This window comes from Monodelphis domestica, chromosome 3 (genome assembly GCF_027887165.1).
Source record: "Monodelphis domestica isolate mMonDom1 chromosome 3, mMonDom1.pri, whole genome shotgun sequence".
NCBI classification, from domain to species: Eukaryota; Metazoa; Chordata; class Mammalia; order Didelphimorphia; family Didelphidae; genus Monodelphis; species Monodelphis domestica.
In genome coordinates this window covers 115,797,503-115,824,022 of record NC_077229.1, presented here as the reverse complement: position 1 = coordinate 115,824,022, position 26,520 = coordinate 115,797,503, and the positions used below count along the sequence as shown (strand labels likewise).

Sequence of the window (26,520 nt, the reverse complement as noted above, 5' to 3'; positions counted from 1 at the left end):
TGAACCTGATTATTTTAATTAATTTTACTCCACTTAATGAGCACACAATTGTACCTGTAAAATAAGATGATTTTTAAAATCATTTCTAGCTCTAATCTCTATGATGCTAGAATTATGAGAAGTAGGCCAGAGGTAACAGAGTTAGTAGATTGTATTGCCTAAGAAGCAACATTTTTCATTGCATTAAAAGTTATTCCAGGATGGGAGGGAGGGAGAAAATATGAATCATGAAATATCAAAAAGCAAGTATTGAAAAATTGCATTAATATGTAATCTGGAAAAAATAAACATCAATAAAGAAAGATATTCAGGAAACCAAACACTGCTGCCTCTCTCTTAGGTGGTTTATATAGGGTTCTGATTTCTTCCCTATCTGGCTCAGCCCCAATCTATTCAGCACATTCTTGTACCCTCCCCTTCATTCGCCCACCTTTATAGGAAGTCATAATTTTAGCAAATATACAAGGGTTTTTTAAACATATAAACACATGTGTTCTCAGGCTATTGTTAAAGGATAATTAATGAGGAAACAGCAAGCAAAAAAAGACTTGGTATCATAGGCTCGAAAGCAATTTTGCAATTAAGAAAATTAGTGGGTCCAACAACAGAAAAATCATTGTCAAGTCAGCAGCTGTGCAGAAAAGGCCACACAAACAGAGAAAATTTCTCTCCAGTGTCTAAGCTATTCCCTGGCCATAAATTTGATTGCCTGGGAAGTACCTGTATTATTCTCTACTCTAGGATCAACTCTAACCATCTTCTCCCTGAAAACCAAATTAATGATCTACCCTCAGTGAATAATTATTCATTTTACACCCAGCTGTTGCAGAGGAGTGGAGGTAGGGGCAATCATTATGTGGTGTGGATTAGGCAGAGCTGGACCCAGGGCTTGAAGAGTTGGGCTTAAGCCTTGGCTGTGTTGCCTTTGGCAAGTCACTCTCAGAGTCAGTGTGCCGTGGCAATAAGAGCATGGGACTTGGACTTGGAGTTAAGAGATGCATAGATTAAAATTTCAGGTCTCAAACTTACCAATTTTGTGACCATAATCAAATTATTTCAATCCAATGAATTTCCATTTTCTCATCAATAAAATGGGCATGATGTTACTACTTGTACTACCAACACAGGAATTATTGTAAGAAAACGCATTCCTAAACCAAAGTACTAAAGAAATATTACTTTTATTTTTTTAACTTTCACATAATCAGATATTTAAATCTAGAAGGAACCTTAAAAAAGCAACTAGCATAATGACTTCATTTACTCAATGATATTAAGCGATTTTTCCATGGTCATGCAGGTAGTGAGTTTCAGAAGCAGAATCTGAGCCTGAGTCTTCTTGGTTCCAAGTCTAATACTCTATATGTAATATCAAAGTACCCCTTTATTTGCCAAGCCCTAAGTTTCTTCATCTGTAAAGTGTGGGTATTGGATTTCTTAGTATATGTGACTTCGGATAAGTCACTTAACCTCTGATTGCATGACAAAAGGATCCTCTGGAGATGGAAAAAGTCAGCCAATTCAGTATTCTTGCCATAAAAACAAACAAACATGGAAATGTATGGACCTATAATAGGAGGGTCACAAAGAGTCAGACACAACTGAACAAAAGCAAAGAACAATTCTGGGAACTCCTTGAATTAACAGGAGAGGAAACTGAGGCCCACAAGGACAAAGTGGCTTTACCTAAGATAAACTAGGAGAGTAACAAAGAGGTAAATCTAGAACCTAGAGTTCTTATTTCAAGTCCAATGTTCTTTCCCCTGTCATCTCTCTTTGCCCTCAACTCTCTCTTACCTTTTTTTTTTTTAATCTGTGGGCAGATGCAAAAAGATTCCCATATCAAACTCATTTCCTTTACTATTCTGAAATCCAGGTGTCTTTTCTTAAATCAGAAGACAGTCCTTTTATCCCTCTAGTATCCAAATAATCTGCTCCCACCCGGTCTCCACTACCTTTGGGAACAATAGCTTTCGATATGTATAGAATACATAATCTTTCCTCAAATTCTAATCCCTGCATTAGAAAGAGGGTGTTATTATAGTCCCTAAAGAGGACTGGATTTGGGATTAGAAGATTCAAGTTTCAGTCTAAATCCTAATATTCTCCAGTGGAATAATCCTGGGAGAGTCATCGAGTCCCTCTGGGCATCCGTTTCTTCATCTGTTAATTGGGGATAATGCTGCTTCTCTCCCTCCCCCCATTTACACTGTCTATATCTCGAATGTCTATAGTGATTTGCATGTTTTCCCTTCCATTGGCATGTGAGCGCTTTGTACATCCAGCATTTGGCGCAGTGTCTGACACGTAGTGAATGTTTAATAAAATCTCGTGGATCACGGTGAGAATGATACCGCACAGCGCTGGTAGAAGGAAAAACAATTTGTGGTTACTTCACAACTTGTTTGTCAAGCAGCTTTGGAAAGCTTATTGAAATGGCGACATAAAAAACAGACTGTAACAGAATCACAACAGAAACAGGAATCATGAAATGTTTTCTCCACAGGAGGCAACCTGGAGAAAAAGATAGGCGGTTAAATGACTAAGAACAGAGAAGGATGTAGGTTGAGATATTAAAGGAACTGAGCCGATTGCTCCTGGTGAAAAGCAGAAATGGAGAGGAATTACAAGAAGGACATCCACTAAGCTCTTCCCAAACTCCTTTTCCTTCTCTACCTCTCCAATGAATGGAGGGGGCGCTGGGATCTTTACTGCTCTGTCCACACAGCACAAGCTCTCTCCCACTCTTTGGGAAAGGTTCCAGTGTGGACCAGGAAGGGGGGGGGGCAGCTGGGTGGCTCAGTGGATTGAGAATCAGGCCTAGAGATGGGAGGTCCTAGGTTCAAATCTGGCCTCAGACACTTCCCAGCTGTGTGACCCTGAGCAAGTCACTTGACCCCCATTGCCTAGCCCTTACCACTCTTCTGCCTTGGAACCAATACACAGTATTGACTCTAAGACGGAAGGTAAGGGTTAAAAAAAAAAAACCTACTTGGGAAATATTTAATGAAAGAGATAAAAAAAATACAATAAAACATAACTAATATCATTTTAAAACTAAATTTATTTATGGACCCATATTTGCAAGGGGTTAACACCTCTGCTCCATGACATTTTTTGAGAAGTCTCCCTCCAGTTTCTGCTCAAATAGCTCTGGTGATTGTGGACTCGCTTTCCTTGAAAATCCATCCATCACATTGTTGGGTAGCTTGAATCGTTAAGCAATTTTTCTTTATGCATGAAATGGGATGAAGCATCCAGAGTGTTGGATTTGGAGCCAGAAGCCCCTCTGAGTTAAAGCTTGCTCTTTCTTATAACTTCTGTGGCCAAGGACAACTCATAACTTGTTAAGTCTAAGTTTGATTCTGTATATTAGGGGGGCTACACTACATGAGCTTTTATATCTTTTCCTACTTTATCAGCCTTGACCAGATCCCTCAAAACCACTCCATTGAACAACTTGATGTCCCTCCTTCAATAGAGGAAGTCCAAAAAGCCATTAAACAAATGAGTGCAGGCAAGGCACCCGGTAAAGACGGGATCCCAACCGAGGTGTAGAAGGCCTTAAATGGAAAGGCACTCCAGACATTCCACATAGTGCTGACCAGCATATGGGAAGAGGAAGACATGCCCCCAGAATTCAGAGATGCCTCCATCATAGCCCTATACAAGAACAAAGGCTCACGAGCAGCCTGTGAAAACTACAGAGGCATCTCACTACTCTCTACTGCTGGAAAAATCCTTGCCTGTATTATACTCAACAGACTCCTGTCATCTGTTTCAGAGCAGAACCTGCCTGAATCACAATGTGGCTACCGACCAGATTGCAGCACCATCGACATGGTCTTCACGGTGAGGCAAATGCAGGAAAAATGCCTTGAGCAGAACCTGAGTCTCTACATTGTCTTCATAGACCTGACAAAGGCGTTCGACACAGTGAACAGGGATGCATTGTGGGTGATCCTTAGCAAGCTTGGCTGTCCAGCAAAATTCGTCAAACTGATTCAGCTCTTTCATGTCAACATGACAGGGGAAGTCCTATCTGGTGGAGAGACTTCCGATTGCTTCAATATCTCCAATGGTGTGAAACAAGGCTGTGTCCTTGCTCCAGTACTATTCAACCTATTTTTCACCCAAGTATTACGACATGCTGTAATGGATCTAGACCCGGGAGTCTACATCAAATACCGACTGGATGGCTCACTATTCAGCCTTCGCTGCCTGACTGCAAAAACAAAGACAACAGAGAGACTCATCCTGGAAGCTCTCTTTGCAGATGACTGTGCTCTCATGGCCCACCAAGAAAATCATCTTCAAACCATTGTGGACAGGTTCTCTACCACAACAAAACTGTTTGGCCTGACTATCAGCCTCAGCAAAACAGAGGTGCTGTTCCAACACGCACCAGGGAGGCCAACTAACCAGCCGTGCATTACAATCGATGGCACGCAGCTTTCTAACGTCAACACTTTCAAGTACCTGGGCAGCACCATCACCAACAACGGGTCCCTAGACCACGAGATTAAAGCCAGGATCCAAAAGGCCAGCCAGGCACTCGGGAGGCTGCGCTGCAAAGTCCTCCAACACAGAGGTGTAAGCCCTGCGACGAAGCTCAAAGTGTATAACGCAGTGGTCCTCAGCTCACTCCTATACGGTTGCGAGACATGGACACTGTACCGGAAGCACATGAAGCAGCTGGAGCAATTCCACCAATGCTCCCTCCGGTCAATTATGAGGATCCGATGGCAGGACCGAATCACCAATCAGGAAGTCCTCGACAGAGCCAATTCCACCAGCATCAAAGTCATGGTCCTCAACACCCAGCTACGATGGTCTGGACATGTCATCCGCATGGACCCACAGCGAATACCAAGACACGTATTCTATGGTGAACTGTCAGCTGGACTCAGGAAACAAGGCCGACCAAAGAAAAGATTCAAGGATCAGCTAAAGTCAAACTTGAAGTGGGCTGGCACTACACCAAAGCAACTAGAACTCGCTGCCTCTGTCAGAAGCAGCTGGCAAACCCACATTCACCATGCCGCCACCACCTTTGAAGATGAACAACATCGACGTCTTGCCGCTGCGCGTGAACACCGACACCAGGCCCCAACCGCACCTCCCGTAACAACTGGCGTCCCATGCCCCATGTGCCACAAACTCTGCGCCTCAATCTTTGGACTCCAAAGCCACATGAGGGTACACCGTGAAACTGCACAAAGAAAATAGTCATTCTCGATCACCGAGAGACTACTATACTTTATCAGCCAATAGGTATTTATTAAACACCTACTTGTGCCAAGGAAGCCCAGTGGTACAGTGGATAGAGCTCCATGAAGTACATCAGGAAGGAAGCCAGGTAGTACAGTGGATAGAGCTCCAGAAAGGAAGCCAGGTGGTACAGTGGATAGAGCTCCAGGAAGGAAGTCAAGTGGCACAATGGATAGAGCTCCAGGAAGAGCATCAGGAAGATTCATCTTCCTGAGTTCAAATCTGTCCTCAGACACTTTACTGGCTGTGTAACCTAGCCAAGTCACTTAACCCTTTTTGCCACAGTTTCCTCATCTATAAAATGAACTGGAGAAGGAAATGTCAAACCACTCTGACATCTCTGCCAAGAAAATCCCAAATTGTCACAGAGTCAGACACAACTGAAAAAACTGAACAATACAGTCATATATTGTACTTGGCATTTGGATGAAATCCAAATCTTTTGCCCCCTTACATTCAAAGAGAGAAAACAACATTTCCATATACAGTTACAGTATATATAAGACACTCTATATAAGACACTGGCTCAATGTAACTCAGGAGGGGACGGCACTTGTAATTGGAGAGAACCAGGGAATAACTCTTTTGAAAGTGGTGATTCAAGTGCCTGGCCAGAAGCCAGGGATTCTGAAAAGGAGGAGTGACGAGGAAGAGACTTCCAGGTACGGGAGAGAACCAGTACAAATGTGCAGAGAACAATGATGAAGCATCATGTGTGGTCATGTGTGAGAAAGAGAAAGTAGGCTGGTATGGCTGGACTGCAGAATCCCTAGCAGGGAGAAAAATGTACAAAGCCAAGAACAGTAGGAAAGGGATAAGGCATGAAGTGCTTTAAATGTCAAACAGAGGAATTTATATTTCATCCTAGAGAACACAGGGAGCTATTGGAGTTTATTGAATGAGGAGATAACATGAAAAGTTTCAGTTTAGGAAAAGGGATCATCTGATGATTTCATGAAATTTTTTCCTGTGACATCTACCAATTGAAGGTTCTCTCCTTAGGTGCCAAAATAATAAGTCAGCTTCCTCTTGCACCTGATATCTCTTCAGATATTCAGAAACAGCTATAGTGATTTGTCTTTTCTTCTCCAGGCTAACCAACCCCAGTCCATTTAACCAATACTCATAAAATGTGCCAGCATGGGCAGGAAACAGGCATTAAGATGATTCCCTAGTAAGTAAGTAGAGTACAAGCTGTCATCAGACACAGAGAAATCTGCCAGGAACCATCAGGGGCCCAACTGAAGCAAGCCTGGATGAGGGGCAAGACTAGTCCCTGAACTAAAAAAAAAACTGGGGGGGGGGGGGAGGCAATGAAGGCAGAATTTGGAAACAAGGAAAAGATAGAACAGAAACCAAGTGATTGGAAACAGGATGTCAGTCAGTCACTGTGCATTCAGCAAGCACCTACTATGTGCCAGTCACAGTGCTAAGCTCCAGAGGAATAAAGACAAATAAAAACAGAGATATTTACCACCTTCATGAAGCTTCTAATCTAACAGACAGGCGATAGTTGTGATGAATGATGAATAAATAAATGAATCAACTAATGAACAAGCATGTCTTTAGCAATTACTATGAGCCAGACTCTGTACTGATGATGATGATGATGATAGTAAAAATAATCAATATTGTTACAGAGAGAAGCAACATGGCAATATTAGGCTTTTTTTTATACTGGGGGGTGGGAAGCACTGCTCTAGGAGTCAGAAGACCTAGTTTCACAGTCTAGCCTTGTTGCTTCTACTAGCTGAGTGACCAGAGGTAAAGGATTTGCCCCTTTTCCTATACTACCAATTGGATAGACTCATGGTGAGGAAAGCAATTTGTCACCCTTAAAGCTCTCCTGAAACTGGCTTTATTTTTGTTGGGGACTAGGTCAGTCTTCTAGTTCCTCTCGGACTAACAAAAAACCATTTTCTAATAAAGGTAAGGTATGTAAATATAAATATATGAATACATATTTATAAATATGAATATATAAATATACAATAGGAATATATATAAATAGGAATACACACATAAATATATGTATGTGCATATATTATTAAATATATTTTGTATATATCTTATTCTGTGAGGAAGGAGCTATTATTTTATCCATTTTATAGATGAAGAACCTGAGGCTGGCAGGATTTAAGTGACTTGCTTGGGGATCCATAGTTATTAAGTGTATGAGGTTAGATTTGAACTTTTATTTTTTTAATAAATCCAGCTCTCTTACCAAATGGGACAGGTAGCTCCCTACCTCACCAACGTAACTTCTGAAAACCCTCTATATAAAAATGATAATAATAATAAAATAATAGCACTTAAATAGTTCTTTAAGCTATATAGAACACTCTACAAACACTATCTCATTTTATCCTCACAAAATCCCTGGGAAGAAGATGTTAACCCTATCTTGCACATGAAGAAACTGAGGCAGTTAGAAATTAAGTGACTTGGCCAGGATCACACAGCTAACTATCTGAGAGCAAATTTGAACTTAGGTCTTCCTGACTTTGGGTCCAAGTACTCTAACCACAGTGCCACCTCATTACATTTTCTAAAATGAGAAAGGATGGAGAAAGGCCCATGAAATGACAGACATTCTAGAGCTCTGGGATCATTTCAAACTATATTGTCTTCTCTAACTCTCCAGATTGGGAGAGTTTTCCTTCACATCCCTTCTCTCCCACCCCAAATTCTAACCTTTTCTTTTCTTTTTTTTCCAATTGATCCCATTCCTTGCTTCACACCTGGTGTCCAAAAAAGCAGCCTGCGGAGGAGCCCTTTGTAAGGAGGGTTTGCTAGGTGATGAGAAAAGTCTGAGAGGTCTGAGAGTGTGTGGGTAGGGAGTAGGTATTAAGGGACCCAGAAACAACAATATCAAATATGTACCAGATGCTGGGGTCAGGCCAGCCCTTTGCCAGAGAAAACACAACCTTATTGCAAGTGCAAAAATGCCATAAAGAAACTGTTCTTTCCCCTTGATGGAAAAGGGCTTGGGAGCAAGCCACAGATTTTTAAGTAGCTAGCATAGCAGAGTTGGTCTAGTCTAGCCCCCTCCATTTAGACAGAAGGGAACCAAGGCAAATAGAAAGGAATTTACTCCATATAATTTATAAATTTTATTTCATAATTATATTATATTTATATATATTTTATATAATTTATACATTTATATATAATTATATATAATTTATAAATTTATAAATATTATTTTATATAGAATATATTCCATATATTATATGTATATCAAATATATATGGAGTAAATAATTGCCTGCAGTACATATTTTACAAAAAAGGAAATTGAGGTGAAATGATTTGTCCAGTCACTTAGCTAAGACCATAGGTGCAGAGCGGCAAGAAATCTTTGGCACTTTGTAGTTCAATTTCCTCATTTTGTAGGAATGAGGAGAAGTCATACAGGGAGTAAATATCCCATGTTCCCCAATTTACAATAAAAGGAAATTGCTAATCAGTACCAGGAAGGATGGGAACCCATCTAATCCTGACTCCCATTTCACCATCCCATCTATGGCACCATGCTAGGAATTGTCGGGGCTATAGAATATGGAACAGTAGCCCTGACTCGAAATAATGCATTTCTTCCATTCAGCACAGCACCTCTTGCTATGCCAGGCAGCTTCAAAAATGGGTTATGAGGTCACCCCACTGAGAGCTGCCGTTTCCTTTCAATGACACGGGGTCCACAGGAACCACATGGCACCCTGATGCCAAAGGGCTGGAGAGCTGGTTTTCAAGGGTACTATAGGAAAGGGCATTCATTCTATCACTCTGCAGTCTATTTAGTGGACAATTTTCTAGAATTTCCATCCATTCCCTTCCCCCTCTCCAGGCAATCCCTCTAGGCAGCTTCTATGCCTGGATGAGATAGTCTATTTTCTCTTGCTCTGGAATGCCTGAGGGCAGGAACCGTACCTACAAATGTGCTCTGTGGGAGCAGTTCCAAGCTGTCAGCATCCTACAAATAATAAATAAGACTAAATCAAAGGCCTGGGGTTATGTATCACCTTGGAATTTCCCTTAATGATATGACCCTGCAGGATGATAGTTTAATTAGTTAACTGTGATTTTCTAGAATCCAGGAAAATTGGACTCTGGAGTATAACCCTAGGCACCCTAGCCTTAATGTCTCTAGACCCCAGACTCAATTACTCAGTTATTATCAGGTACTACAATTACTACTACTGTTACTGCTTCTACTACTACTACTACTACTACTACAACAATTACTACTACTGCTTCTGCGGCTGCTACTACTACTACTATCACCTAACACTAACAACACACTTTCCCCTCTAGGATAAAATATAAATTCTTTAACTTGTTATTCAAAGACCTCTCTTGCCTGGCTGCAATCAATGTTTCCAGTCTTATTTCAAATCAAATGAACAAGCATTTATTAAATGTCTTCTAGGTTCAAGGACGTGTGAGAGGTATAGGTGATATAAAGAAGAAAAATAACAGCTCTAGACCTCAAGTGTATAATTAACAAAGAGGCAAGACTCTATAATGCAGATTAAAATGAGGAAAGTAGTATAACGAATGCATTTCGAGCTGCAATGGATGGGCAAGAATGGGGAAATTTTATTCAGACATGGAAAACAAAAAAATCAAATCAGTCAATATTTAAATTAAGACTACTCACTGGAAGACCAAATACTGAAGTTGAAGTTTAAATATTTTGGTCACATAATGATAAGATAGGACTGAGAAAATACTCTGATGTTGGGAAAGATTGAAGGCAAAAGAAGAATGCAATGGCAGAGGATTATGTGGATAATGTGTAATTGGAAATCTTGTGCCTTTGAACTACATTTCCCAGGAGCCTACTGACTTCCTGTCATTACATGCTGACATAGACAGGAGGATATATTGGGTGGGGTTCCTGATCCCTCTCTCTTTGCTTCCTGTCAGCGACTGTGGTGGAGTGCTGGGTTTTTCAACAGGTAGATTAGCCATGGGTACATGGTTTTTATTTTGTTACCTTTTTATTCCTTTATTTCTAGTGATTATTAATAAATCTTATAAAATATACAATTTTAATTTTTACAATAGTGTCCTAAAAGTCATGATCATGAGCTTGGACAGACTTTGAAAGATAGTGGAGAATAGAAGGGTCTAATATGTGAGGAGGTCCATGGCATCAGGAAGGGTCAGATACAACTGAAAGACTGAACAGCAACAACAGTTGGAATGGCTAGAATCTCTGACCTGATCTTACTTTAAGTTAGAAAGGCTATAAACTTTCTTTCTCTCTTTCTAAAGTACTTACAAATTTAGTATAAAATCTCCAAGACTAATTTTTATCCAGAGCACAACCAACAAATCAAAAGTAACTCACATGCTTCGAACATAGCAGTCTAGAAGGACAAAAGGATAACTGAGCTAGGCACATTCGGGTGAGGGGAAGGTATGGTGAAGTTTAATTTTGGATTTAATGAGTTTATCATCATCAGGACTCTTCTTCATCTTTTGTTATTTATTCAACAAAAACTTATGAAGCTTCTGCATGAAAAATGCTTTTTGTACACTATAAAATATATTGAAAAACATTCTACCCTTATGGAGATGATATTTTAAAATGGTGATGATGATGATGATGATGACTGACAAATATGGGCTATGACTTTTGCAAAGCATTTTGCATATATGGAAGGGCATGCCTCTTTCAAACTTTGAATGGGGTGGTATTTTCTCCCCACTTGCATCATTTCTCATGGTTTATATGGTTGAAATGTGGAAAATAATAATTATCCTATCATATTTGTACAAACCTAATATGTGCCAGGCACTGTACCAAGTGCTCTACAATTATTATCTCATTTGATTCTCACAACAACCCTCTGAGGGAGATGCTGTTAATATTCCCATTTTAAAGTTGAGGAAACTGAGAAAGAAAAGTAAATGATCTGCACAGGGTCACAAAATTTATAAATATCTGAGGCTGGATTTGAAATGAGGTCTTCTATACTCCAAAGTTCCATGTTCTATCCACTACACTACCTAGCAGCCTAAATGATAAACACTGATGTCTAGATGCCATTCCTTTCCTCTACATTCCACTCTAACTTGTCACTAAAAAGGTTATTTGTGTGGCCAAGTCGTTTGCAGAGCTGTAAAAACAAATGAACCCCATTCCTTCTTGATGTGACTGAGCAAAGGCTGGAAAGAAGCAGAGGTGACTAACATTCACCCTAACCCCACAAAGGCAAAGAAAAGGAACTTCTTAGTAAATTAACTCTATCTTAAGCATAAATATGTATTTTATTTATTAAAGAAAAAGAAGAGATAATGAACCCAGAAAAGTGAAATATCTCTGGAGGCAAAATTATCCATATGGACCAAAAAAGGGGGTTCTTAAGAGTTTGAAGCCACACAATTATACAAAGCTTCTTTAAAAAAATTTTTTAAAGTACTTATTAGCCACTTGATTCTCACAGCAACTTCCTGAGGTAAGGAGGATGAGAATTATTATCCCCATGTAACAGATGACTTAGGTAGAGTCACACTGAAAGTATGTGTGAGAGGAAGAACTTAAACAGAGGCTCTCAGAACCTGAAGTCAACTCTTTAACTACAAGGGCACCTCTCAGCACTCCCAAGCAGCTTTCTAAGGCAGAATAGCTGTCAGTATGTTACATATTTCCCATATCAGTGAAAACCTCAAGTCTAGAACACACACACACATACACACACACACACACACACACACACATCTGCACAAACAGAAACAAATAAGGTTACCCGACCCAGACTGAGCAAGTAACTTGCTTAATAGAGTAAATATCAGCCACCAGGAGTGCAATGTATAAAGCACTAGGTTTGGAGTCAGGAAGATGCAATTTCAAATTCAGAAACAGACACTGACTAGTGTATAATCTTGAGCAGGTCACTTCATCTTGGTCTGCCTCTATTATTTCAAATGTAAAATAAGAGTACTAATAGCACCCACATCTCAATATTGTGAGGATATTTGTAAAATGTTTAGCACACATAGTAGGTACTTTTTTCCAGGTAGAGAATGGCTATTTATTTCATTTTTCGTTTATGGGTTAATTTTTAAATTTTTTATTTTTATTTTATTTTTTCTCAATTATACATAAGCCAAAATTTTTAATATTTGTTTAAATTCTGAGTTCCAAATTTTCTCCCCTCTTCTTGGGAGGCAAGCAATTTGGTATAAATTATATATGTGCAGTTTTGCAAATTATTTCCATATTAACCATGTTGCAAAAGAAAATGCAGACAAAAAAAAATCCAAGAATAATAAAGTTTTAAAAGTATATGTTTTAAAGATTCTTGTGTGGATGCACATACACACACACACACATATAAATGTATGTGTATATATGTTTTGGGGGTTTGGGGATAATGCATCTTTAATTTTTTATGTTTTTTCCAGATTACATATAAACTCAATTTTAATAATCATCTTATGACATTTTTAACCCATATTTTCTCCCTCCCTCCTCCTCAAGAATGCAGGTAATATAATATAGGTTGTACATGTGCTATTACATAATAATTGCATGTTTATCATATTGTAAAAGGAGATACCTATCACTTATGCTATAAAAAAATCATGGTCGAAATAAAGTAAAGAGTGGTATGCTTCAATCTGTATTTGGACTCCATCTGTTCCTTCTATGGCGGTGGATAGCCTTTTCCATCATGAATCCCTTGCAATTGTCCTGGATGCTTGCATTGCTGATAATACTTAAGTCATTCACAGTCGATCATCATGCATTATTAATGTTACTGAGTACACTATTCTACTGGTTCTGCTTACTTCACTTTGCATCACTTCATAAAAGTCATTCCAGTGCTTTTGTGATCATCTTGTTCATCCCTTCTTATGGCTCAATACCATTCCATCATAATTATGTACCACAACTTGCTCAACCATTTGCTCAACCCATCAAATAGGGGGTACAGTAAATGTATTTTGGGTCTTAGAATTGGGAAGACTTGAGATTGGATTCTGCCAAAACACTTTGCTGTTTGTAACCACATGCAAATCATTCAACCTGTCTCAGACTCAGTTTCCTCATCTAGAAAATAATAGTACCAACCTTAAAAGACAGTAGTAAGAATCACGAGTTAACATAGGTAAAGTACTTTGTAAACCATAAAGTACAATATAAATACTAGTTATTGCTATCCTTATTTTAATTATTACTGCCTAAAAGTTTCCTCACAGCTACTTTGTAGGAAATGTATATATAATTTTTATAGATTACTAAACTGAGGCCAAAATTAAATAATTTTCCCTTGATCCCAAAGTTGATAAATAATGGTGCCATGATTTGAATTCAGGTCTCTCTTGTCTCTGAGCCAATGTTCATTCCATTATACTATTTGGCTTCTTAAAACAAGCATCAATATCTCATCATCCCCTAGTGTTTTCCAAGGGCAGCTAGGTGGAGTCAGGAAGTCTCGTCTTCATAAGTTCAAATCTGCCTTAGACACCTACTAGTTGTGAGATCCTGGGCAAGACCCTTCACCCTGTTTACCTCATTTCATCATCTGTAAAATGAGCTCCAAAAGGAAATGGCAGACTACTCCAGTATCTTTGCCAGGAAAATCCCAAATGGTATCACAAAGACTTGGCCATGATTGAAATGACTGAATGACAACTACCAAGTTTCCTAGGATCTAGGAAGAGAGGCAAAAATAAGGGAAAATAATAAAAAGGGAAAATGTTACATGTGATAGGGGGAGACAATAAAGATAATAATTACTTTCCTTTCTATTGTCCTTGGAGGTTTGGTATTGGTACTATAATTCAAAATAAGTATATTTATTAAAGTAATTAAGGTAATAAAAATAAATTCATTCTGAATTCATAAAATCTTTTTCTACCATATCTTCAGTCCAAATTCTTAAGAAGCAATTACGTCTTCCTTCACCTCAATTATCTTCCTGCTATATAACTCCCCTACTACCAACACTGTTACCATAGCCAAACAACCCTGAGCTTCAGAAGCCAAATCTGGGAAGATCTAAGCTGTCCAGATTTGGAACTCCCACCATAAGGCTGTACTGATTCAATGGGTGAACGTGTATAAACACAGAGCCAGCTCTCTCTACTCCAAATCAGATCCCTAATCATATTTCCTCTCCCCCATCTTCTAGCCATACTATGCCACATCCTCTCCATCTACACCTTTATACTCACCCCTACTTTCTTGGAAAATGAGGAAAAAATCAATATCTCTCATGTTTCTGGTAAAAATATGCTAGTAGACTAGCCTATGGCTCCACTGACCATCCTTGTGTCCTCTCAGACCATCACATTCTTCCTTAACCACCATTTATTTTTTGGAATTTAGGAACTCAGGCAGAGGCTCTCTTTCTCTGATATATCATCAGTGCTCACCAAGGTACCTGGTATGTAGTAAGGTGCCCATGTACCTGGTGTAAGGAAGATACTGCAACACAAGATGGATTTGCAAGAAAAAGCTTGGATTTTTGGTGAACCGACAATCAACCAGATCAAGACAAGATTCCAATAGAATCTGGAGAGGGGGCAGTTGGGAGCCCAGCTGCTTGGACCTGGATCTTTTCTCTCTGACTGTTAAGGGAGGAAGGTGAAACCAATTCTCTTGGTCATTGATTGTTCCCCTGACTGAGTACTGAGAGGACTTTTGAAGCCTAACTCAGAAGGAATTTAGTCAAACCTTTTTCCTATCAATATTCCCCTTCAGAGAAATTAACTTTGTTTCTTGAGTTGAATACCTTGTGAAAATCTTCAATCAACAGGAAATTATAAGGAAGTTAGGGAAACCTATTTTCCTCTTTCCCCTTCCCTCTCCTGATATCCTCTCCTTTGAAGAATAAACCCTTTTAGTTAAAAGATCTAAATTGTGAGATTAGTTATTGGGAAAACCCTAGTGTTTACCATTCTGAGAAAAGCCAATTCAGTTGAGAAAGGGACAGGAAGTGGGGGGGTGGGGAGGAGTGTAAGATCCAGCCTTGGCCCTAGCTAGCTTCCTGTTGACCCTGTCCTTATTACCACAAATATCCCAATATTGCCCTCTATCACACTGTACAATGCTATTTTTTAAAAATTCATTCACTCTTAGAAAGAACCCACATACCTATTCCCAGTAAAATTGCCTCCTTACATTCTGAACAAAATACTATTTGATCTTACATCTTCCTCTACAAAATCAAGTCACCTTCATGACATATGATCTATGACAGAGTTATGAGTCAACAAGGTATGACACAAAGGACCTGGGATTTGAATCTGAATATATGAGTTTGAATTTCATTTATGCCAATTATGACCTCCTTGACCTTGAGAAAGCCTCCTTTCCCTTAGCTGCAAATTTCCTCCTTTGTTAAAAAGGAGAAAGGTTAGATTAGATCAGAGGTTCCTAATCTGGGGCCCATAACACTGAACTTTTAATTAATATTTATGTGTATTTCAATACAATTGGTTTCCTTTGTAATAATATTTATGCTTTATTTTATAAATTTGAAAACCTTTTTTATTCCATAGCTCTACCCAGGGGGTCTGCAGCACCAAAAATAAAATAAAATAATTTAACAGGTTCTCCTCTAGATGACCACCAAGCTTATTCTCAACTCTAGATGCTATGGGCCTTTGGTGATCCTCAGTTCTCTCTCCCTCTTGGCAATAAACCAAGCATTGATGGACCTATCTGGTAAGACCATCAAGATAAGAAGACTTCCCTGATACCTGGAGATAATGACCAGATGAATCTTGCCAAGAGAAGGAGATAAGTGCAGACAGGATGTTCTTTCTATCCTTTTCCTCCTATTCCTGGCTTTTTTTTTTCTTCCAGGCTCTCCTAACTACATTATAAGCAGCCCTCAACAGTCAGGCATCCATTCCTCAGGACTCCTCTCTCCTACTTTACAGCAGTGTCATAATACGGTGATATCCTTGACTCAGATCTCTCCTTTCTCCTTCTCATCATCCACACGAATGCCAAAATGATATTCCTTCATACCAGTCTGATCATGCCATGCTCCTGCTCCTAAAGTCATTTTATTTAGTCATTTTCAGTCTTATCTGATTCTTTAGCACCCCATTTGGGATTTTTCTTGGTAAAGATACAGGAGTGATTTGCCATTTCCTTTTTGAGATCATTTTACAAATGAGGAAACTGAGGCAAACAGGGTTAAGTGACTCGTCCAGGGTTACACGGCTTGAAAGTGTCTGAGACCAACATTAAACTCATGAATTGAGTCTTCCTAACTCCAAGCTCCAGCACTCTACTCTACTCACTGCTCTCATAAAGTTTCTTATTTGTTGTTTAATCAAATACAAACTCCTCTGTTTGCCTTTTAAAACCCTTCACAACCTGGCTCCAACTTCCCAATCAATCAATGACTCAAAAAAAAAAAAGCATTTATTAAGTGTTTTCTGTATACCAGAAAGTTCAACAAATGCTAGAGATACGAAGAAAAGCAAAAATAACGTGCCTGTCCTCAAGATGTTCGTCGTCTTAACCCAAAAAAGAAAACAAAATTCCCAGAGCCGGAATGTCTTGGCAAAGAAACAACAAGGAGGCCAGTGTCACTGGATTAAAGAATATGTGGGAGACAAAAGGCATAAAATGGAAGAAGACTGACTTGGAAGGTAGGAGACCTTCTTCCTTGGCAAATAACCAGCTACATACAAGATACATCAAGAATGAACAAGGAGAAATCTCAGAGCTCAGGAGTCTGCGAAAGGTCTGCTATAGAATGTAACATTAGAGCTGAGGTTTGAAGAAGCCTGGGAAATGAAAAGAATTATTATTTATAACTTCCCTGCATATACTCTACTGCCCAGGCAGCCAGCCTTCCTGCCCTTCCAAACACAGGAAATGACCTCTCCCATCCCTGGTCCTTTGTGCAGGCTGCAGTCTCATTCTTGGAATGCATCCCATTGCTACATCCACGTCACAGAGCTCTTGGCTTCTTCCAAATCTCAGCTCAACTCCATAAGACTTTTCTGGAAACCTATGTGGAGCTTAGTAGGTCCCACCCACCCCACCCCATTACCTTGCATAAGCATACCTGGTATTTCCCCATACACTCCTTGAGGACAGGCACTGTTTCACTTTTTATCTTTATAGCCCCAGTGCCTAGCACAGAGTAGGTCTCTGACAAATGCAATTCTTGTTGATTTTTTGAGTCCTTGGGTAAAGGGGTTGTGGCTCTAGGCAGAGCAGGAATACAAGAGGGAACAGTTCCTAGGTTTACCACACTCCCCCTTTCTGCAGGCATCTCTGGAACTCTAAAAGTAATCCTTCTCCCTAGAGTAAGAAAAAGACACTACTTAGTTTATTTCTTCCTAATCTTGGGGGATCTAGATCTATGGAAGACCTGAGTGCCTTGAGAACCTATGGAAGAGTCTAGCAAAGAATCCTGAGCAGAGGTATCAAAATCACATACACTGACCATAGAAACAGATTTAGAACTGGAAAGGATTTTAAAATCTAGACTCTCATTTTACAGATGATGAGGCAGAGGCACAGAGGAATTAGGTGACTTCTCTGGGGTCACACAACGAATGTGTATCTCATGTGAAATTGTTATGTGAAGTTTGAGCCCAAGTCTTCCAGTATCCAATTCCAGTGCCCTATCCATGATGCACACTGTCTTTCTCTACTATAACTTCTTGGCATAACAATTAAATTAAGCCTCTATAAATCTTCTCAATATTGTAAAAAGAACAACAGATTTGGGGTCAGAGGAGCTAGTTGATCTCCTGATTGTGTCATTTGCTACTTCTTGTGATTTTGGGTCACTTTCTACTGCTGGCTCATGGGCAAAATAACAAGATCAGCCTCTGTTTCTAAGAAGTGATTTAAAGAATTAGAAAATAGTCCCTTCTTTTCTACACTAACCCCCAATACTCTTGTTGCTATCCTAAAAATCCCCAACAGTGATTCTTTGGAGTTATAACACTGAATCTCCAAAAAATTCCTAATGACAATAATAAATGAAAAGATATCATTGAGGGCCCTCCTGCCACTGATATCCAGGTTGCCAAAGCTCTTCATCATTGATGGAACTGAGGATTTGGATCCAGGTATCTGCTAACTCCAAATCTTGTCCAAGTTTATCCATACTTTAGTGGGGAATTTTTATTAGTCACTCCCACCAAAAAAAAAAAAAGCCACTTTCTGACCAGTATGCTACTTGTCAATAGAATGTAAGCTCCTTAAGGAAAAGGACTGTTTAGTTTCTGTCTTTCTATTCCTTGGTATCTAGGATTATTCATAAACACTTGGTGAATTGGTTTGGCTTCAACTCCATGGATCCTCCATAAAATTCTACTTCTGGGAATGATCTCCCCAAAAAGCAAGTAGTAAAAAAATAAGCATAGTAAATCATAACTAGAACTAGAACAAGGAGACTGGGACTTTTCCCAGTTATTAGATCTTATATGGGTCAACGTTAGAGGATATAGGTGGAACTTTTTCCCCACAACTATCTTCTAGCCTGCCATCCCATGCTTTAAGGGATCCTATCTTTGTCTGGGACCACCTTTTTTGTGTCTTGCCTCTGTTTGCCTTTATTGGACTGTGAGCTCCTTGAGAGATGGGGCTATATATCTGCTTTTCCTTTCATTTTTTTTATTATTTTTTCACAATAAAATATTCTTTATTGAATCTACATAACTGTTTGGGTGGAGGAGGGAATTATTTAATTGTGATTTCCTATACGCCTGAGACTTTAAAAGATATTTACCATGAACTGTTCTAAGAAATGGAAATAAAGGTACACCTGCTTTTCCTTTTAACCCCAGCCCTAAGTACATTCTCTGATACAGAATAGGTATTTAATAAATAATTTTTCACTTGATGTCACCTCCCCCATCTTTACCCCTCCATCCAGTCTTCTACATGGTATTACAGGCTAGATTGTGTCACAAGGGCTAGGACGAGGCAGCCTCTTATCCTAGTATGACTGTATCCAACCAAAGCATCTTGTCCTCTTTGTATGTTACCCCAACCAAAAGAGAAAATTGTTCCAGACACCAAAATTCCCAGTTATTAATAAAGGGACATAGTACAAACCTTTCCATTGTGGTTCCCAGAAATGTTGCTCAGGAATTCTAGGAACTCTATTCATTTACTCTTATTATGAATGCCTCTTAAAATCAGTCAACTTTTTTTGGAAATTATTCTAGTGATAATATTTTGCTTTTATGAAGGTCTCTCTGCTAGAAACGTTCAAGGGTTTTGCAGATGTCTCATGAATCTTCACTATAGCTTTCTGGGATAAACTGGGACTTTGTAAGGATGATTGCTTACATTTGGAACACAAGAAGAAAAAAAATGCTGGAGCTAAAGGAGGCCAAGAAATTTCCCTGAAGTCACACCAGAACTGGATTAGGCTTATCTTGGGGAAAAAAAGCATCAGAAAAGGGAAGAAGGGCATGGCTACTGTCTTCAAATATGGGAACAGTTGTAATGTGTGTTGAATTTGTTATTAATGGCCCCAAAGGGAAAAGTTAAGATCAAGAGATGGACATCATAGGAAGAAGCCATTTCACATAAAAGAAAGAGCATCATCATACTTTGTCTCCAGAAGAAATGGTTCAAGTTTCAGACTGGATAGTTGCTCAGTAATCTTGGGGAAGTCACTTCACCTTAATGAGCTCATTTCCTCAAAATCAAGTATCTAGGTGGTACAGTGGGTAGAGCAACAGTCCTGGAGTCAGAAAGACATCTTTCTGAGCTCAAATCTGGCCTCAGACACTTACTAGCTATATGACCCTGGGCAAGTCACTTAACCCTGTCTACCTTAGTTCCCTCATCTGTAAAGTGAGCTAGAGAAGGAAATAGCAAACTACTTCAGCATCTTTGCCAAAACAACAACAACTGCCACCTAAATGGGTTCATGAAGAGTCAGATACAACTGAAATCACTAAACATAAAAATGGGGACATTACTACTAATAATACCTAACAATAACTGTCATTCATAGAGCACCTTTAATCTTGAAAGTACATTATCCCCATTTTACAGATGACAGAGGTTAACTGACTTGTATGTAATCACACTTCAAATGTGGGGAAGTTTTTATGGGACAGGATTTAAATTTCCAACCTCATGTGCAGCACACTATCTACTTTATCTCACTCTATCTCAAAGGACTTTTGTGATTAAAGCAGCTCTAAAATGTTATTTTATCATTAAGAATATTATTATCAGGGGGAATTTTTACATTTGCATCAGAAGGAATATTGCAGAGGGAAGATTTCAGCTCAATATAAGAAACATCATCTTAGTAACATTACTTCACCATAGAAATTTTTAAGCCAATTTTGAATGGCTTCAGAGAGAATTTATGTGTTAAGTAGACGTTGGACTAGATGACCTCCTGATGACTCTGCCAATGCTGAGATTCTATAATTCTAGAAATCAATGGAGATATAAAACAAAGAAGGAAGTCAATTCCCTAACTCTCAGGCTTACATGGAGTATACTACCTAGCAGCTTTCACCAAGTCTTGGGGAAAAATAAAGAGATCCACACCAGGAAAGAGGGTGTGCTCAAATAGTGAGGGTTATCAGGGAGGCAAGCAGCTTAGAGAGAAGGAATAAAGAGAATTCCAAAATGAAGGGCAAATCTTCACAGAAACTATAAGCTTATTTCTAGCCCCTGTCTACAAATGCCAACAGCCTGAACTTGGTGAGTACAGATATGATTTAATTTACAGACTCAGAATATTAGAGCAGAAAGGGACCTAAAGGATCATTGAGTCCAATTCTTTATTATGCAGTTTTTTAGAAACTGAGTCTCAAAGATACAATGTCATAAGGTCACACAATGAGTTAGTAACACAACTTGAGTTAGAATTCAGGAAAAAAACAAAACAACCCTTACCTTACACCTTAGAATCAATACTGTGTATTGGTTCCAAGGCAGAAGAGTGGTAAGGGCTAGGCAAAGGGGGTGAAGTAACTTGCCCAGGGTCACAGAGTTGGGAAGTGTCTGAAGTCCCCTTTCTTTTGATGTTTTTTCCGCACTACATTGTTTCCCATGAATTTAAATGAAGAAGATGAGGGCCATTAAAATTTTTCCAAATAAGATTACTGAGGAAACAAACCTTTTAAAAAGTTGAATTGATCCAGTGGATACAGGCTTTTGACATGCCTTCTAGGCCATGGATAAAATAAAAGAGAAAATTAAAAGAAAAAATAGAAGGATTATAAAAGTTTTCTTGTTAAATTATGGCTTTTAAACATATTCAATAAAGGATTTAGAGATGTAACAGGTTTTGAAGATCACCAGTACAACCAACCCTCTCACATTACAGATGGAGATAATCAGGTCTAGAGAGTAGAAAAGAATTGTTCAAGGTCAAAAAAGGTAGCAAAGTACAAAGTAAGTCTTTTCTCTCTATTCCTGTGGCTCTAAATCTACCATCTTTACCATAGGTCCTTTAAATATCATAAAATATACATCTGATAAAAAGTGACAGCCTTTCTAAGACAGTCACTTGGGGGAAACGAGCATCTGTATTTTTGGAAAAGGAAGTCATTTCTGCTCCTTTTCATTTTTCTTCAGTGGATGGCCCAAAATATTCCTTAAGTGTGAAAGAAATATTCTTTAGGTTGGCCATATACTGAGACAAGGGTAAAAACAAAAGTAATAACACCCAAGATCCAAAGATAGTGTATCTTTGAACTCACTCACATTGGTATGAGCTCTTCCTAGAAGACCACAAATTAAATATACATCAACTAAGTTAGCATGGAGATAAAAACACATAGCCTTAAATGCTAATTCAGCTCCTTACTATCTGTGTGACCTTGGACAGACCACTATACCTCATTGGACCTCAGTTTCTTTATCTGTAAAATGAGAGGATTATACTATAAGATCCAGGAACTATTGCTCACAAACTAGCCTCAATGTCACACTGCAGTTAATACCAAAGATCTTGACTTCTAATTGTTTACAAGAATTTTTTTAAAAAAGTATTTTTCTTGCCCAAATAAGGTATATATTTTCCCATCACAAAAAAGACAAGTGCCAAGTATAATTTAGTAACTTCAGATTTCTACTCTCTTTAAATATATGGGCTGTTTAAACATTTAATTATTTTAAGAATGCAATTTTGTTGTTGTTTTCAAGATATAACTATAATAGACACTTGGGTCCAAGAAAAACTTATATGGGAATTCATACTACCATTTAACAGTAGTTTTTCATAGGTGTAACCTTATAAAAAGAGAAAACATATTATATACCACAGAGAAATCCACTTAAGAGTTTAGTACAGTGTCCTGCACATAGTGGGTACTTAATAAGTATTTGTTAAAGTGAATTACACCAAAGAACTTTCACATCAAAAGCCTTTATCAAATTATAACTGTGTTGCACTGACCCAAACCAAAGACATGGAAATGAAGAGGGGGAAAACAGTCCTTGCCTTGCTGATCCTCTCTGACAACAGACATTGTAAATAGCCTACCCTAGTCCACATTCAACATGGGTATAACTATGCTTGCCCATACCACTTGATGCCAATGGAAGCAAGAGCCCAGAATCTGGACAAAAACAATGCCTTCCTAATCAGCTAAAGTGGTATCTGTCTATTTGCATCAGGAAGAAAATTTACCAATGACTGGTGCCTTTATTATTGGAATGCTGATTGTCATTGTGGCCAGGTACAACCCCATCTGTGAGATGAATAATAATGGGTGGTGGGAACAGAAGGGAGTAGAGGATGATGGAGAAAACAAGGAAGAGGGTTTGGTTGCTGACGTCTATTTTTTCTTCTACTGCAAAAAAAATATTTGAAATGCCCGTAACTCCTTTCACTCAGGAAATCTCCCTGCAGTCACTGAATAGCAAATAGTTCCCCACTTGCCCTCAACTTCTGGGCCAACCCAATCTGAACCAAAGTCAATATGCCAAAAAGAAAGAAAGAAAGAAATCTTTGGGTACCTCTATATATCTTGTGGGGATTAATCACTTCTCCATGGACTCTGATAGATCTGCAGTGGAACTCTATTCCACACCACACCACATACACACACACACACACACACACCTCTAGACCATTTGGTTTGATCTCTGTATAAACTATTCAAGTTGAATTTCCCTTCCCTATTCTGTCCCTCCCCAAACACCCAATAATGCATTTGCCCCAAAGATCATCTAAAGAGAACCTGGGTTCCTCAGCTGTGAGGAACATGAGTAATTGCAGGACTCCAGATTAGGAAGGGATACCAAACTGACACTAGGCTAGCACCTTTGGATTTTCCATGATGGTCCCCAGTTCTTTCAGCCTCCCTCCAAGACTTCAAGAGTGAGAGCAATTTCTCCTTCACTTAGCACATGTAAGGCTTACTGATTCTCCCTAGAAATCTCCCCAAGAGTAGGTAGGAGGTAGAGGAAGGCAAAGAAAGAGACTAGGTGAAATGGTAAAAATTAAAATAAAATAAAATAAAATAAAATAAAATCACTGAGTCCACATTCCAGCAAAATTGTGAAAACCAACCCAACTCTCCAACAGGCTTGAATCAACATCGTACCTAAAGGAAGAGTTGACAAGCAAAGACCGAGCTCCCGCGCTCTCTCACCTGGGTTGAAGCGTCCCTCTGCAGTGCACCTCTGTCAACTCTTCCAGACACCCCGTGCACTCTCCCTCCTGGGTCCTCTCTCCCTTTCTCTTAGCGAAAAGGCTCCGGCAGTGTGGACCATGAAAGGGAGGAAGGCAGGGAGAATAGGGAGGCCCCAAGAAGAAGAGGCAAAGCAGCCGGCAGACTGCAGTCCGAGGCAGCGGTGAGATCCTGAGGCTCTGTCCCCACCGCCACCACCGGGGGAGGAGAGAGAGGAGGAGCGCGGAGGATGCTGGCGGTGCTGATGTGGTTGCTATGGTTATCAAACTCAGCAGCTGCACCCTCTCGGCGCAACAGCTGCTCCGGCCCGGACTCCAGTCACAGCGCCGAACTGTGGTGCGAGAAGCAGGGAAATTAACCCTCCAAACCCCCTTGGTTCGCAAAACACCTCCTGGCCCCGTACAACAATAACAATAATAATAAGCGCACGCGCTCTTCCTTTCCTCTGCCAGGCTCACCTCTTGCGCTCTCTCGCCTAGCCTTCCCGGTTCTCTTCCTTCTGTTCTCCTCCAAGGAGACACAGCTGCCGCCAGCAGCCAGCAGCCTGCAGCCGGCTCCGAGGGCTGCCTGGACCTGGGATTCTGGGATCCGTGCCGCGGGTTACAGCTCGCAAGCTCTGGGCTCCTACCTCCTGTCCGGTGTGGCTAGGCAGGATTAAAGTCCCTGCAAGCTCTGATGCGTTGGAGAGAGAGGGAGATTGGGGGACCGAAGGGGGGGGGGGGGGGGGGGAATCAGCCTTTGCCAGAGTCGCCTTGGGCCGGGGAGAGAAGCTGTCACAAGAGGGAACCAGAGAGGGGTGGCGCTGGGACAGGAGCCAGAGGCAAAAACCCCAGCAACTGGGCTGAGAGAGGAGAGGCGGGAGGCTGGCGGGCTCTCCAAGCCAGAACACCTTCTGGCTGCCCTGTGCAGTGCAAAATTTTCCTCTACTTGCAATCGAATGCTGCCCCTTCCTCCGGAGCATGCTCAGTCCTGTACTTCTAGAGCTGCCTAGGAGCTGAGGTGCATAGATTCTACTCAGCTGAGTTGTTTATTGAATTCCCACCAGCAGTAACCCCTCGCGGTTTGCCTCCATGGCTCAAAGGAGAGGGCTGGAGAGCTTTCTGCGGGCTGACCCTGGGAAGCGGATGTGGGAGCAGCCTAGAAGGGGGAAGAAAGATGTGAGCATAGGTACGGAGGAAACAAGAATATTTAGAATTCTAGAATATTTCAGCTGGAAAGGTCTTTAGAGGTCATCTTCAACCCCCTCATCTTACAGAAAAGGAAAACTGAGACCCAAGTAGGCAGTGACAGAATTTGTCCATGGACAATGCAACTGCATCCTAGTTTTAAAGTCTCCATCTACCTCTTGCTGGACATTTAATTAATAGTTGGTTAGTTGAGTCAAGGTTGAGTCTGAGCATGTGATTCATGCATCCCTTCTGTTCCCATACCCCTCCAAAATGGCTTGTCTTAGCCTCCCCTCAATTCCCAGTGCACTTATTGATCTATACTTTTTTTTTTACAAACTCTGCCTTCTAAAGAAAGCCTTTCCTGATTTCTTTCTCCTAGGTGCTAGCTAGTACCTTCCACCTCAAACTTACCCTGAATTTATTTTTTATATAATTACTTATGTAAATAAATGTCTTTTCTGAATAGAATTTAACCTCTTTAAGAGGAAGGACCATTTCATTCGTGTCTTTATTGCCCCCATCAGTTAGCAGAGTGTGAGGCAATTAATAAAGTATTAATAATAGCTCATCTATGGATTAAATGAGTATTAACACAATTCTACAATGCTAAAATTTGTGTATAGCACTTACTCTGAGCAACACTTGGCCTTTGCTTACTCTTACTGATCCCATCAACTCCTAGTGCTTTCCCACTGAAACTACCTAATATTTAACTAATTTGTACTCATTATATTCTCTTTATATTTATTCTATGTATACTTAATATATGTCCTTGTCGCCCTCATTAAAATGTAAGGTCCTGGCCAGTTGGGAATATTTTATTCATAGGCTTTGTATCTCAAGGACTAGCTCTAGTGTCTAAGATGTAGTAGATGATTTTAAAAATCTTTGTTAAGTAAAATGAAAAATATTGGAGAAGACACCAAATCATTTGTTGGGGGACTTATGAACTAACTGATCCAACCATTTTAGAGAGGAATCTGGAATTATTAGTTATAAGAGTTATAAAATGATGTATGCCTTTTGACCCAGCAATGCCACCAAAAGGTTTATTTCCTAAGGTAACAGGTAAAAAAAGAACTTATGTTCTAAAATATTGCTAGCAGCTCTCTTTGTGGAAATTGAGGGGATCTTATCAATTGAGGAGCATGGCTGAACAAGTGTCATATGATCGTGGTAGAATACTATTAAGCCATAAGAAATAATGAGCAGGCTAATTTTTAAAAAATTGAAAAAACCTACATGAAAGTGAAATGAGCAGATCCAAGAGAACATTCTATACAGCAACAGTAATATTATTTGAAGAATGGCTTGTATGTTTCCATCTCCAGAGAAATATACATTATAAATATATATATATCATATAGTGATATAATAGAAACACAAGATATATAATATGATATGTGTATCATATTATATATCTTTTTTGTTAAATTATGCTTCCCCTAGTACAAGGAGGG

The 26,520-nt window shown here is 39.6% G+C and overlaps 1 protein-coding gene across 1 annotated transcript in view; it reads right to left on the bottom strand.

The window, feature by feature from the left end:
* Nucleotides 1–24,887, bottom strand: part of FAM135B (family with sequence similarity 135 member B) — a 561,064-nt gene extending 536,177 nt beyond the window's left edge. Inside the window, exon 1 of the mRNA XM_007488381.3 lies at nt 23,853–24,887. The gene's annotated coding sequence lies outside the window, so the exon portion shown is untranslated. The remainder of the gene's footprint in view (nt 1–23,852) is intronic.
* Between the last annotated feature and the right edge of the window lie 1,633 nt (nt 24,888–26,520).